The sequence below is a fragment of the Anomaloglossus baeobatrachus genome, chromosome 5, assembly GCF_048569485.1.
Source record: "Anomaloglossus baeobatrachus isolate aAnoBae1 chromosome 5, aAnoBae1.hap1, whole genome shotgun sequence".
Classification (NCBI taxonomy): Eukaryota; Metazoa; Chordata; class Amphibia; order Anura; family Aromobatidae; genus Anomaloglossus; species Anomaloglossus baeobatrachus.
Window position 1 is genome coordinate 37,021,921 of NC_134357.1, and position 13,919 is coordinate 37,035,839.

Here is a 13,919-nt window from a genome sequence, read left to right on the forward strand (position 1 = left end):
TTGAATTCTACCCCAGTAATAGCTCCAAAATTTGTGAAGAACATCCCAAAACCTGGATTGAAGAGTGTTTTCAAGCTACCGCTAGAGGGCGCTCGGGTAGAAAGAGAACTCCTGAGTGCAGTTAGACAGAAGCCCACTAGAGGTCGCTAACACAAGAGCAGGGATAGTCAATCAGTCAGGATCTATGCCGGGATGTCATGTCTGTACCGAGGAGAAAACAAGCCAAAGTCAAAGAACAGAGCTGAGGACGGATACCGGGAGAGCAAGTAAGCACAGAGGAGGGAGTGGAGGTCACGGAAACCTTCAAAAGGAACCTGAGAAGACCCACCTCTTCCGACAAGCCTGCAACCTGCAGTAACCCTCAGTCCATTGTACCACCACACAGCCATCTCTACCCTCAACTACTGTACAATCACCCCTTCTCTGTAACTTGTGAGCCCTCACGAGCAGGGTCCTCTCTCCTTCTGTAGACTGTGAGCCCTCGCGGGCAGGCTCCTCTCTCCTCCTATAGACTGTGAGCCCTCGCGGGCAGGCTCCTCTCTCCTCCTGTAGACTGTGAGCCCTCGTGGGCTGGCTCCTCTCTCCTCCTGTAGACTGTGAGCCCTCGCGGGCAGGCTCCTCTCTCCTCCTGTAGACTGTGAGCCCTCACGGGCAGGGTCCTTGTTCCTCCTGTTCCAGTTTGTGCCTTGAATTATTCACGGTTGTTGTCCTTGTCTATGTATGCCACTTTTCACATGTAAAGTGCCATGGAATAATTGGCGCTATAATAATAAATAATAATAATAATAATGCTGGATATGTCTATGTTTGGCCACCCAGTGGCTGTAATGTGAATTACAGCTTGTAGAGGTTTTTGCGAATAGAAGATACTGCACAGGGCACCAACCAACATTAGACTAACCCAACACTGCCAAAATGGAAGTGGCTGCAGAGTTGGCAACATTTAAAAGGCCCTTTTAGTTTCTCTCTACCCAAAGGATCCCCATTCACATGAATGCTGCATTTCTTCCATCATAGGAATCTGGGGGACTAGACCCTCAACAATTAGTAATTGACAGTATATCCAATAATTTCCTGTCACTGTAGTTGCTATCAGTTCCAAATATTCCTGCCAAATTCAGAGCTATCTGGGGTGACTAGGGGTTGTGTTTGCATAACTTTTGCCCTTGTCATGATTCATGCATGGCTCTGCCATTCATGAGCCAATGCATGTATCCTGCCTCCAAGGTTTAGGTCCCTTGGGGTAGGCCTGTTCGTTTTGACCTCATTTTTGATCATATCTTGGTGCTGCTACCTCCGGGAAGCCGCCAGTAATATTTCCGGCTCTGCTGCATGCACTATTCCTGAGACAAGTTGTCTGTTTCTTGCCCTGCTACCCGGTACTGTTCATCCTGACCTCTGTTCCTCTTGCCCGACCTAACCTCCGTCCCTCCTGCTTGACTTGACCTCTGTTCCCCTGCCCTGACCTGACCACCGTTTCCCCAGCCTGTCCTGACCTCCATTTCCCCGGCCTGTCCTGACCTCCATCCCTCCTGCCCGTCCTGACCTACTTCCCTCCTTCCCGACCTTACGTCCGTTCCTCCCTGTCCTCTGGACTCCAGTCCTATGATTTTTTTTTTGCCAAGGAATATATGGTTCTTGGAAATAATTTTGAGTTGGAGTCAGCAGGAGGTAGAAAGGGCCTAGATATGTGGCTACATAAACATCTTCTGACATCTTGTTTTTGTTTCCAAGCTGCTCATTTTGTGATGCTCGTGTAGGGATGTGTCAAGATAAGAAAGGATATACTGTATCTGTAGCAGTACCAATCTTGTTGATATCTATATTTACATCTATAATAGACAGAAAGACAGACAGACTGTCATGAGTGTATTGCATTTGGCTTAGACCTTTGTGATATCTAGGATTAGAAGGTCACGGTGATTAGCAGATCATAAGTCCTCTTTAACATGAGTAGAGCGGATTTATTTTCATTTTAGTGTTGAAGGGGTTAAGAGTTCCTTTTTCATCCTGCTGAGATTCCATATAGCTCTAATCTCAACTTCTGCACTTTAATGTTTCTCCCTTTTATTATTTAAACTCACTCCTTACTCTCCCATATGCCAGTTATAGTTGTTCTATGCTGACCTTGTAGGAAAAGTTGTCCTTGTGGTAGCTGCGGCTTTCCGTTTGTTGCGGTATCCCTGCTTGTTTGTCTCTCTCTCGGTGTTGTCTTATTGTAGTAGTGTCTTGCTGCCCAACTCACTAGCCAGGGACAGCCAGGACTTAGGGATGAGATTGCGCACGGGGGGAAGGGCCCGTCTAGGGACAATAGGGAGTGCAGGATTGAGTCGCAAGTGAGTGTTTAGGGGGTCATCCCTACTCCCTCTCTCTATCGTCAGGACTCCCTTTTTACCTTTTTCTCTTTTCACCCTGTTGTGATACAGATAGATAGATAGATAAATAGATAGATAGATAGATAGATAGATTATGTGTTTTCTCCAGGGCTTTGACGTCTATTACAGGTAAATGTTCCCTGCAGCTACACAAGACAATTCAGACAAGGTTTTGCACTGAATTATATAAAAGATGATACAGTAGAAATAAAATGTGTGTGTTCTCCAGGGACGTGTGAAATGGACAAGCAACAAACTATAACCCATCAGTTTTGATTGACTGTGATATTTCTTATCATAGACCTGCACTGGCACAGACAGAAACAGAGACAATATTTAGGCTTCATTAGCTGTAAATCATGTCATCGTTCTTTGTGCTGTGCTGGTATTCACCAAACCACTGAACTGGCTCATAGGCCGTTGTGCGCGATGGCCGATGTATAAAATCAGAGTTGCAATGTAGTGCAATAGATGAACTTTTATTAGAGAGTTTGCACCCAGACAGCAAGTTATCACTTATTCAAAGGATAGATTATAACTTAGTGATCACTGTTGGTCCAACAGATTGGGATCCCACCATTCTCAAAAATCCTGCTCTGCAGAGATTTGTCCGAGTGGAACAGCAACTGAGAATAGGCACCACTTCACCAGTCATGGAAGTGCCGCTGAGCCTAGTCCAAAAAATTTCAGAACTTCATAGTAAAGTGGATTTGTTACTAATGAAGTTGCTTATCTCTATACACGGGAAATTGCAAGGGCAATTGTAAGTATATATGGGTATGTTTTTGGTCAGCCATAGGGTCCACTGATAAACCCTGAGTGCTTTAACAAGTAATTGGGCATCAATATTACATTAATAAAGGTTCTTCCTCCACTATGACTCATTCAACAATGAACAGGTATAATCACCAAGGCTTTCTTAACATCATATGGGTACCGAAAAAAGAGAGACCAGACTCTGAGAAGTTGGCAAATCTCCTGTGCACCAACTTAGCTTTTGGAAATAAGCATTTCCGACAAGGGGCTTTATGCCTGGTGCCAAGATTTTCTGATTTGTGATTTCCCAGTAGGAGTTGCACCAAAAGGGGGTACAGTACAAGGTAAAAATGTCTATGTGCCATATTGAAAGGGGTTGTCCAACCCCTTTTGATTTCCCCAAATGTGCTAAGAAAAAAACCCAAAACATTCTTACCTTTCCGTTGCAGCGCTCTTGAGAAGACATCACTGGGAAACATTTTGCTTAGAGCATCAGAGTGGCACTGGTCTGGGAAGTTTTTTTTTGTTTTTTTTTTCATTTTATTCAGACTAGAGATGAGCAGACCTGAGTGCGAGCATAGCTTTGCTCAGGTACGCTCAGTGCTCAGCCCAGTGCGAGCCACTTGCAGTGTTTGATCAGCTCTCACTGTGGTTAACAACAGCATGATCGGATGTAGTGTGCACCAAACAAATAAAAAAAGCCCACCCACTCGCCCCCGGAAATGATCTGTTGATGGCTGGCTATATGTGGTTGGAGACCAAACTGCCCAATCAGTTCAGGTCAAGTCTGGGTGCAAACCTAACTTAAGCCTTTCACGATCGATGATGTTCTGGTACGTCATTGGCCATGCAGTGGTAATCACAACTGGCTGCTGCGGTGAGCCGGCAGTGATCTCCGCACATGTCTGCTGATTTGAACAGCAGACATGTGGGGCTAACAGGCGTGGGTGGATCCACAATCCACCAGCGCCTGCTTGCCACTTTGATCGTGCTGTCAAAATATAACAGCGCAATTTAAATGGCCGTGATGGGGATCGTGGCATTCCATGCCGCCATCGGCAGTCACGTGACTCAATCATGGTTGCCATCGTAACAACGGGTCATGTGATGACCCCTGTTGCTATCATGACATATTTCCTGTGAGAGCCAACAGAGTGGCAGCTCTCACAGGAGCGCTGCGTGACCTGTGCAGCTCTGAGCAACAGAAATGAACACGCAATCAGATTGTTGATCCATAAGGTCCCCTAAGGGGACTAGTAAAATAAATAAAAAATGTAAAAAAAGTTTTTAAAAATATATGAAAATAAATAAAACTTAAAAGTTCAAATCACCCCCCATTCGCCCCATTGAAAATAAAACTGTTAAAAAAATTAAAAATATACACATATTTGGCATTGCTGCATTCAGAAATGTCCAATTTATCAAAATTTATTAATTTGATTGGTGCACAGCGTGGAGAGAAAAAGATTCCAAAAGCTAAAATTATGGTTTTTGGGGTCTGCAAAAAATTTTTAAAATGCAATTATAGGTGATCAAAATGTACCATCTGCACACAAGTGGTATAATTAAAAATGCCAGCTCAAGATGCAAAAAACAAGCCATCACTGAGCTCCAGATCCCAAAAATTAAGAACTCTACGGATCTTGGAAAATGGCACCAAAACTGCTACTTTTTTTAGAACAAACTTCAGAATTTTTTTAAACCCCTTAGATAAAAGTAGAAGTATACATGTTTGGTATGTACGAACTCGTACCAACCTGAGGCATCATAATGATATGTTAGTTTTACTATATAGTGAACACGGTGAATAAAATATCCCAAAAACTATTGTGCAATTGCACTTTTTTTGCAATTTCACCGCACTTGGAATTTTCATCCCGTTTTTCCAGTACAATATATGGCAGAATTAATGCTGTCATTTAAAAGTACAACGCGTTTCGTAAAAAATAAGCCCTCATATAGCAAGATTGACTGAAAAATAAAAGTTATGGCTCTCGGAATAAGTGGAGCAAAAAACGATACCAAAAAACGGAAAATTGAATTGGAATTTTCTTCCCATTTTTCCAGTACAATATGTGGCAGAATTAATGGTGTCATTCAAAAGTACAACTTGTCCCGCAAAAAAAAAAGCCCTCATATGGCAAGATTGACTGAAAAATAAGAGTTACAGTTCTCGGAATAAGGGGAACAAAAAACAAAAATGAAAAATCGAATTGGAATTTTCTTCCTATTTTTCCAGTACAATATGTGGCATAATTAATGGTGTCATTCAAAAGTACAACTCGTCCAGCAAAAAAAATAAGCCTGTTATGATTCAGGGACCAAGGAGGATCAAAAAATGTGGAAACCCAAACTGTAACCAGAGTGGCTGGAACCCTAATGGACTGCAGACCTAATCCTAACACACAACTAGAAGTAGCCGTGGGACAAGCCTACAATGACCTAGTCGTCTAGACACAGCCGGAGAACTAAATATGCTTACAGATAGAAATATAAGAAAAGCTAATCTGACTCGGCACAATCCCCAAAGATATAGATAGCCCCCCACATGTAAAGACTACGGTGATATAGGAAAACACAATACAAGGCTAGTTCAGCAAAGATGAGGCTCAAACTATCCTTAAAGGAAAGGATACAAGTGAGTACTGTCTACAGCCGTAAAAACCCTAAAAAATACCAGCACGTCTGATCTGGAAAAACCCTGAGACCAAATGGCCTCTCCCCCGCTATATCAGCTCTCTGATGTTACTGGGATCCAAGAACACTAATCTAGATGAGGGACTGAATTAATACCAAGCATGAGAAAACACAATACATTGCAGAATCATAGAGCTGGGAATACAGACACTCCCAGCAGGGAATGATCCCATTCCACCAGGAACTACACACAGGCAAAATAGTAATCAAGCATTAGTATCAAAGCAGAAAAAAACAACAAGAAAGTGGAAACAATAAGCGGAGGTACAAGACCAACATATATGAGCGGAGTTCTGGCAGAGAGCAGGGCTGGTTTCAGAATGTCCTTAACACACAGGATATCCATTGAGCACTGGCAAGTAACAGGAGAAAACTACTCAGCTATATAGCCCAATCAGAGAGACCTGATTGCTAGTCCTTCACAAGTGTGTGGCTTTCATTCCACAAATCAACTGCACCGCCAGCACTGACCACAAGAGGGAGCCCCAAACTGGATGATGTATTCACAACATAAGCCATCATATGGCAAGATTGACGGAAAAATAAAAGTTACGGCTCTCGGAAGAAGGAAAGCAAAAAACGAAAATGAAAAACGGAAAATCGAATTAGAATTTTCTTCCCGTTTTTCCAGTACAATATGTTTCAGAATTAATGGTGTCATTCAAAAGTACAACTCGTCCCACAAAAATACAAGCCCTTATATGGCAAGACGAAAAACGGAAAATCGAAATGGAATTTTCTTCCCATTTTTCCAGTGCAATACAACTCGTCCTGCAAAAAAATAGTCCCTCGTATGGTAACATTGACTGAAAAATAAAAGTTAATGCTCTCGGAAGAAGGGGAGCAAAAAACGAAAACGAAAAACATAAAATCGAATTGGAATTTTCTTCCCGTCTTTCCAGCACAATATGTGGCAGAATTAATCGTGTCAATTAAAAGTACAACTTGTCCTGCAAAAAAACAAGCCCTTATATGGGAAGATGAAAAATGGAAAATCGAATTGGAATTTTCTTCCCATTTTTCCAGTACAATATCTGGCAGAATTAATGGTGTCATTCAAAAGTACAACTCGTCCTGCAAAAAAATAAGCCCTCATATGGCAATATTGACTGAAAAATAAAAGCTACAGCTCTCGGAAGAAGGGGAGTAAAAAACAAAAACGGAAAATTGAATTGGAATTTTCTTCCCATTTTTCCAGTACAATATATGACAGAATTAATGGTGTCATTCAAAAGTACAACTCGTCCCGCAAAAAAACAAGCCCTTATATGGGAAGACGAAAAATGGAAAATCGAATTGGAATTTTCTTCCCATTTTTCCAGTACAATATCTGGCAGAATTAATGGTGTCATTCAAAAGTACAACTCGTCCTGCAAAAAAATAAGCCCTCATATGGCAATATTGACTGAAAAATAAAAGTTACGGCTCGCGGAAAAAGGGGAGCTGAAAACAAAAAACAAAAAATCGAAATGGAATTTTTTTCCCATTTTTCCAGTACAATATGTGGCAAAATTAATGGTGTCATTCAAAAGTACAACTCGTCCCGCAAAAAAATAAGCCCTCATATGGCAAGATTGACTGAAAAATAAAAGTTACGGCTCTTGGAAAAAGGGAAGGAAAAAATGAAAATGCAAAAACGGAAAATCGACCAACTTGAAAAGTTACAAATATGTGAAAGGGTGACCAAAGGAGATTGAAGATCTCGTAGATTAGAGTCCAGCCATGATTGGATCTGTGCACCTTTAGATTACTATTATTTTGGGTTTTCAAAAGAAATGGAAAAATAAATTGAAATATAAAAGGTAATTTTGCCAAGGACGTTGATAAATTGTTTGGCCCAGATATCACAATTCTAGTACAAAAAGTTTGACTCTTTTTTGTTGTTTTCCGTCCTTGATCTCGTCTTTTATAGCGAGCAGTAGCTACTTGACATTTGGTGCGTGAACCATGATAACGACGCTCGTGGTTGGTTTACATCTTTATTTACTCTACCCAGATAATTCCATGTGTGAAACCGTAAATGATAAGTATTTTTCCCAATCCCCTAAACCATTCCGCTGAACTTGATAATGATATCGGTGATGTACGACAAGAATTCTCAAGTAGAAATGTTCTTTTCTTGGCAATTAAAATTTTCCCTGAAGAACTCCCACATCTCACATATTGTGAATCTCAGACAATTGAAAGTGCGGTCTCACGATTCTCCGCTTTGTTACAAATCATTTTATATTTTCAGGTCTTATGTCGAGATTTCCGTTATGTCTTAGGACCATGAGAAAAGAAGGGAAAACAGAGAAGGGGAAGAAAACTAAAAGAAGAAAAAAAAAGGAAATGATATCTCAAATTTAAATCACAGACGCCCCCGGCCGACATCTACACATAAATATGTAACATCGCTCCGTCCTGACAGATCATTTGCCAGTCTGAAGTCATCTCAATAATATTGATAGCATCAACGGCGTATACATATTTATGTCTCGTGTAACAAAAAAAGGAAGGACGTTCTGCAAAACTAACTAAAGGGCAACAAAACCATAACAAAAGGAGAATTTCATAAAGGGTAAAAGTAAAAGTTCAACCTCTATAGAAAATTGTGCATCCAGTCAATTCTTGCGATGGGCTTTTTTGAAAAGATTTTGAAAACTTTTTCAATGTAGGAAGATTCCCCAGTGTTTCTATACAGTGAGCAATTCTAGCACTCTGCCATTAGCACGTCCATAGAGCTTAGATATAAATGCATTTTATTTGTAGGCAGGGATTGGAGGTAAAAGCCAGGTATGCTGCCATCTACCCCAAGGGAAAGTATCAGACAGAGAAAAATATTCTTCTTGTTATCTCCTACTGGGATACACAGAAGAAGAGGGTTCGGAAGTAGCCATAGACTTGAGACTTCTAGTGAAAATCATCATGCTCTACTGGAAAAAAAAAGGCCATGAATGGGTGGTCCTTATTAGTCACATGGTATAAGCACAGTGGCTCAGTGGTTAGCACTGTACAGTGACTCAGTGGTTAACACTGCATGGTGACTTAGTGGTTAGGCTGTATGCTGGCTCAGTGGTTGGCTCTTTATGGTAGCTCAGTGGTTAGCACTGTATGGTGACTCAGTGGTTAGCACTGTATGGTGGCTCAGTAGTTAGCACTGTATGGTGACTCAGTGGTTAGCACTGTACAGTGGCTTAGTGGTTAACACTGCATGGTGGCTCAGTAGTTAGCACTGTATGGTGACTCAGTGGTTAGCACTGTATGGTGACTCAGTGGTTAGGCTGTATGGTGGTTCAGTAGTTAGCACTGTGTGGTGACTCAGTGGTTAGGTGGTATGGTGGCTCAGTGGTTAGCACTGTATGATGACTCAGTGGTTAGGCTGTATGGTTCCTCAGCGGTTAGCACTGTATGGTGGCTCAGTGGTTAGCACTGTACGGTAACTCAGTGGTTAGTCTTTTCAGTGGCTCAGTGGTTAGCACTGTGTGGTGACTCCATGATAAGCACTGTATGCTGGCTTACTGGTTAGCACTGTATGGTGGCTCAGTACTTAGCACTGTATGGTGACTCAGTGGTTAGCACTCTACAGTGGCTCAGTGGCTAACACTATATGGTGACTCAGTGGTTAGGCTGTATGGTGGCTCAGTGGTTAGCACTGTATGGTTACTCAATGGTTAGCAATGTATGGTTGCTCAGTGGCTAGTACTGTATGGTGGTTCAGTGGTTAGCACTGTACAATGGTTCAGTGGTTATCACTGTATGGTCACTCAGTGGTTAGCACTGTTGCTTTGCAGCGCTAGGGTCCTTAGCTCCATATGGCTCCATGGCTTTTCTCCAGGTTCTCCGGTTTCCTCCCACACTCCAAAGACCTACTGATAGGGAATCTACACTGGGAGCCCCAATGGGGACAGTGATCATAATGTCTGTAAAATGCTGCGGAATATGATGGCTCTTTATAAGCAAAGCATCATAATAATAATAATAATAATAATAATAATAATAATGTATCCTTATTGTCCAAACTATCAAAACCTCACATGATGCAAAAAGCCACAGGTATTACTTGTATCTTAGCTGTATCTAAAGTTATAGCTATTGAGTAGAGAAATCAGATAGGCAATATAATGGCAATATATACAATCTGTTTGGATCTAGGCTTAAAGGTAATTTATTTACATGAAGTCAGTATTATATAATAGCTATTATAAAATAAATCATGTAATATGTATGATACATATGGAGACAACAGAATTCCCATATACAGACTGATGAAATTGGTCTGTTACACATAGCTTGTAAAATTTTAAAACGATGCATGGAACTAGGAATGCCTAAAATTATGGTCAACAACGTAATACAGTGCAAAATGGAATAATAGAATAGTGAGTTGCCATGAAGTCCATTGACCCTATGATAATGTTGAGCTATGAGAGCATTGGGGAAAACCATTGTGATAAGGACACATAAGCTTGTCGTGACTCACTCATTGCCCTGCTCCTGCAGAGACACTGTATGTGTTTGTTGTCCTGCTGTCGGTATCCTCCAGGGTTGGGTCATTTGGGAGGAGCCTATTCTGTTCAGCCTCGTTCTGGGGGTCACGCTGGTTTATCTTGGAGTCGTTTCTCTCGGAAAGTCACCAGTAATGGTTCCTGCTTTGCAATGTGCACCTCCTGGTTCCCCTAGCTTTGTTCTGATCTTGTCCCGCTACCCAGTACTCCTTCCATCCTTGTCGTCTTGTTTGATTTTCCTGTCTTCCTACCTCTGCGTATTATCCCCTCTTCGCTTCCTCCTCTATGCTTACTTGTCCTCTTGGCTTCTGACCCCGGTTTGTGTTCTGACTACGGCTCTGCTTCCCTTTGGCTCTTGAAAATGATACTGTGGAGTAGAAAAGCGCAATAGGGCCTTACCCGGTAGGGAAATTAAAAAGGCAAGTAATAAGGTACACTCACCTTTTCACGTTGTGAAAAGTCACAACCCCTATGAAGCACATGCAATGATAGTATCAGCTGCAGCCCCGAGGTGTAAGACGTATAATCCAATAGAAGAAGAAATCAGGTCTAAGCCGCACTAATAATAATTGTTCCTTTGATGTCCTGATGAAGGAGACGGATGTCTCTGAAAAATATCGACCTATACGAATAATAAAAGAATTACATTAATATCAAATTGAGTATTAGCACGCCTTAGACCCGATTTCTTCTTCTATTGGATTATATCCCTTTGGCTCTTGACATGACCTCCTGGCTTCCGACCCTCGGCTCTCACCTGACTCCAGCTTTGTTTGCTCCTCTGTACAGACGTGACATCCCGGCACTGACCATTATATTACATCCCTGTACTGGTGCTATTGACCCCTAGGGGGCTTGTGCTAAACTGCACTTAGGAGTAATACATCCTCCCTGTGTTCCTGCACTACCTAGTTGTAGCATCACAGAGCTGTTTACACGAGACGTTTGTAACTTAGATATTTCCAAAAGGAAGAAGGAACCACCGGCACTATTCAGCGAGCTAACCGCTCAATCCACTTAATCCAGGCTTATGATCGCACTATATGGCAGTTGAATCAATAGCATCTTGGCCACGGTGCTCTTTCCAATAGACAAAAATCCACACAGTCCATGAAATAGAGACGGAAGGCACTTACCAAATATGCTTAGTAAAAAAATTGTTTATTCGACCATCAGGTCAGGGGGAAAGGCGTGAGGGAGGTAGGAACACACAATCCGTCGGACGACGGCTGTTTTGCGTCTTTACAACCGACACTTCCACGAGTCCAATGGAAAAGACGCGAAACGGCCGTCGTCCGACAGATTGGTCGAATAAACAACTTTTTTACTGACCATATTTGGTGAGTGCCTTCCGTCTCTATCTCAAGGACTGTAACTTAGCTATTGATAAGCTATCGAATAATCGGATAAGTAGAGGTCAGATGCCTTTCATCTAAACTGATGAGCTGTGACAGCTGGATGATGAACACAGTGTAAGAGCTGGAACAGCACAATTTCGTACAACATGTAGTATTGTTCTCGGGTACTGCAGGCTAGCTGCAAGTGGAGTGATTGGGAGCCAAACTGTAGTACCCACAAATATAAAGTCAGAATGGTTCATCAATATCAGATTGGAGGGGATGTCGGAAGTCTAATCAGAAATCCACTGAGCTGCTGTTTTCAGTTTTAAGGGAGGCTAGATGTAAGCAGTGTACAGTGCTGGAACAGCCCAGCCGATCATCAGTGTCTAAGGGGTACTTCTCACATAGCGAGATCGCTGCTGAGTCACGGTTTTTGTGACGCACCAGTGACCTCATTAGCGATCTCGCTATGTGTGACACTGAGCAGCGATCTGGCCCCTGCTGTGAAATCGCTGCTCGTTACACACACATTGCTGGTTCATTTTTTAGACGTTGCTCTCCCGCTGTGAAGCACACATCGCTGTGTTTGACAGCGAGAGAGCAACGATCTGAATGTGCAGGGAGCAGGAGCCGGCGTCTGGCAGCCTGCGGTAAGCTGTAACCAAGGTAAATATCGGGTAACCAAGCAAAACCCTTTGCTTGGTTACCCAATATTTACCTTGGTTACTAGTGTCCGCCGCTCTCAGGCTGCCAGTGCCGGCTCCCTGCACACGTAGCCAGAGTACACATCGAGTAAATAAGCAAAGCGGTTTGCTTATTAACCCGATGTGTACTCTGGCTAGGAGTGCAGGGAGCCAGCGCTAAGCGATGTGCGCTGGTAACCAAGGTAAATATCGGGTAACCAAGGGAGGTGCTTTGCTTGGTTACCCGTTATTTACCTTAGTTACCAAGCGCAGCATCGCTTCCTCGCGTCGCTGCTGACTGGGGGCTGGTCACTGGTCACTGGTGAGATCTGCCTGATTAACAGCTCACCAGCGACCATGCAGCGATGCAGTAGCGATCCTGACCAGGTCAGATCGATGGTGGGATCGCTGGAGCGTCGCTAAAGTGTGACGGTAGCCTTAGCCCTGCACTGCAATAAATTGATTTACTTTATTAACATACTTAAGGGTCTTTAGTTTAGATATTACTCTAATACCCATTTAAAGGTACTGTCTTATCAAGGCAACCTTGATTCGTGCCTTAAAATCATCTAATCACTATGAGCTCAGTTTCCGCAGCTGATATTATGGAGGGAAGCTGCAGCTGGTCCTAAATTTTATCTATAGCAGCCTCTACAGGGAATAAGTGGTATTGCATGCCTGAATGGTCAACTGTGAGCCTCCTGGGGCAGATGACCTTTCTTCATATACCTATACGGGGTATTATAACCTTGGCCAATATACGATAGGGCGGCTGCGAATATATAATGAGATCTATGTAGGTTTCTCCTGGAATCGCACACATTTATTGTATCAGGAGAGAGAAGAGAATTTCATTTACCGTCACTAATTGCTCAATGTATAAGCGGAATTCTCAGCCTTTAATACCTTGCGCTGCCGCAGATGACTGCATTGCGTTCCAGTAACTCTAAACACGGTCTCAGGTGTTTTCAAGCAATTTTCCTGAGAAATGCTAAGTACCGCATTTGAAAATAAACTTAAATCATGCGACCAATCAGCCGGGGGAAAAGCAATTTCTGGTCACTTTCCGCAGCCCATAATGTTTGTCACATCTTAATTACATGATATGGAGATGGCGCTTTATCTTCTTTTTGTATTTTTTTGCAGCAGTGAATCCAATATGTCACAGTACATTTTAGGGGTGTACTGCAGCTTTGGAGGTGCAGAGGTAATGGACGCCTTCAGGTCCTAGTACCAGAAGGACCCTAAAACTCAGTTGGGCGTAACTAGAGTCCTGCCCAACCCTCCTACATGTTGGTCAGATATATGGGGTGTTGTAGCATTCTAAATCTTATAAAGACATACAAGTTGCCCCCCCTTCCCCTTAATTTTGTAGTACTGCCTCCATTCCGCACTAATGTTCCCCATCCCGGATTTCTTCCTGGTAAATATGTCCCCCATCATGGTGTATGACCCCATCATGGCTATATCCTTGTATATATGGCCCCATCCTGGTATATATGTCCTAATCATGGCCCCATCCTTTTATATAAATCCCTAAAATGGCCCCATTCTGGTATATATGTCCCCATCATGGCTCTA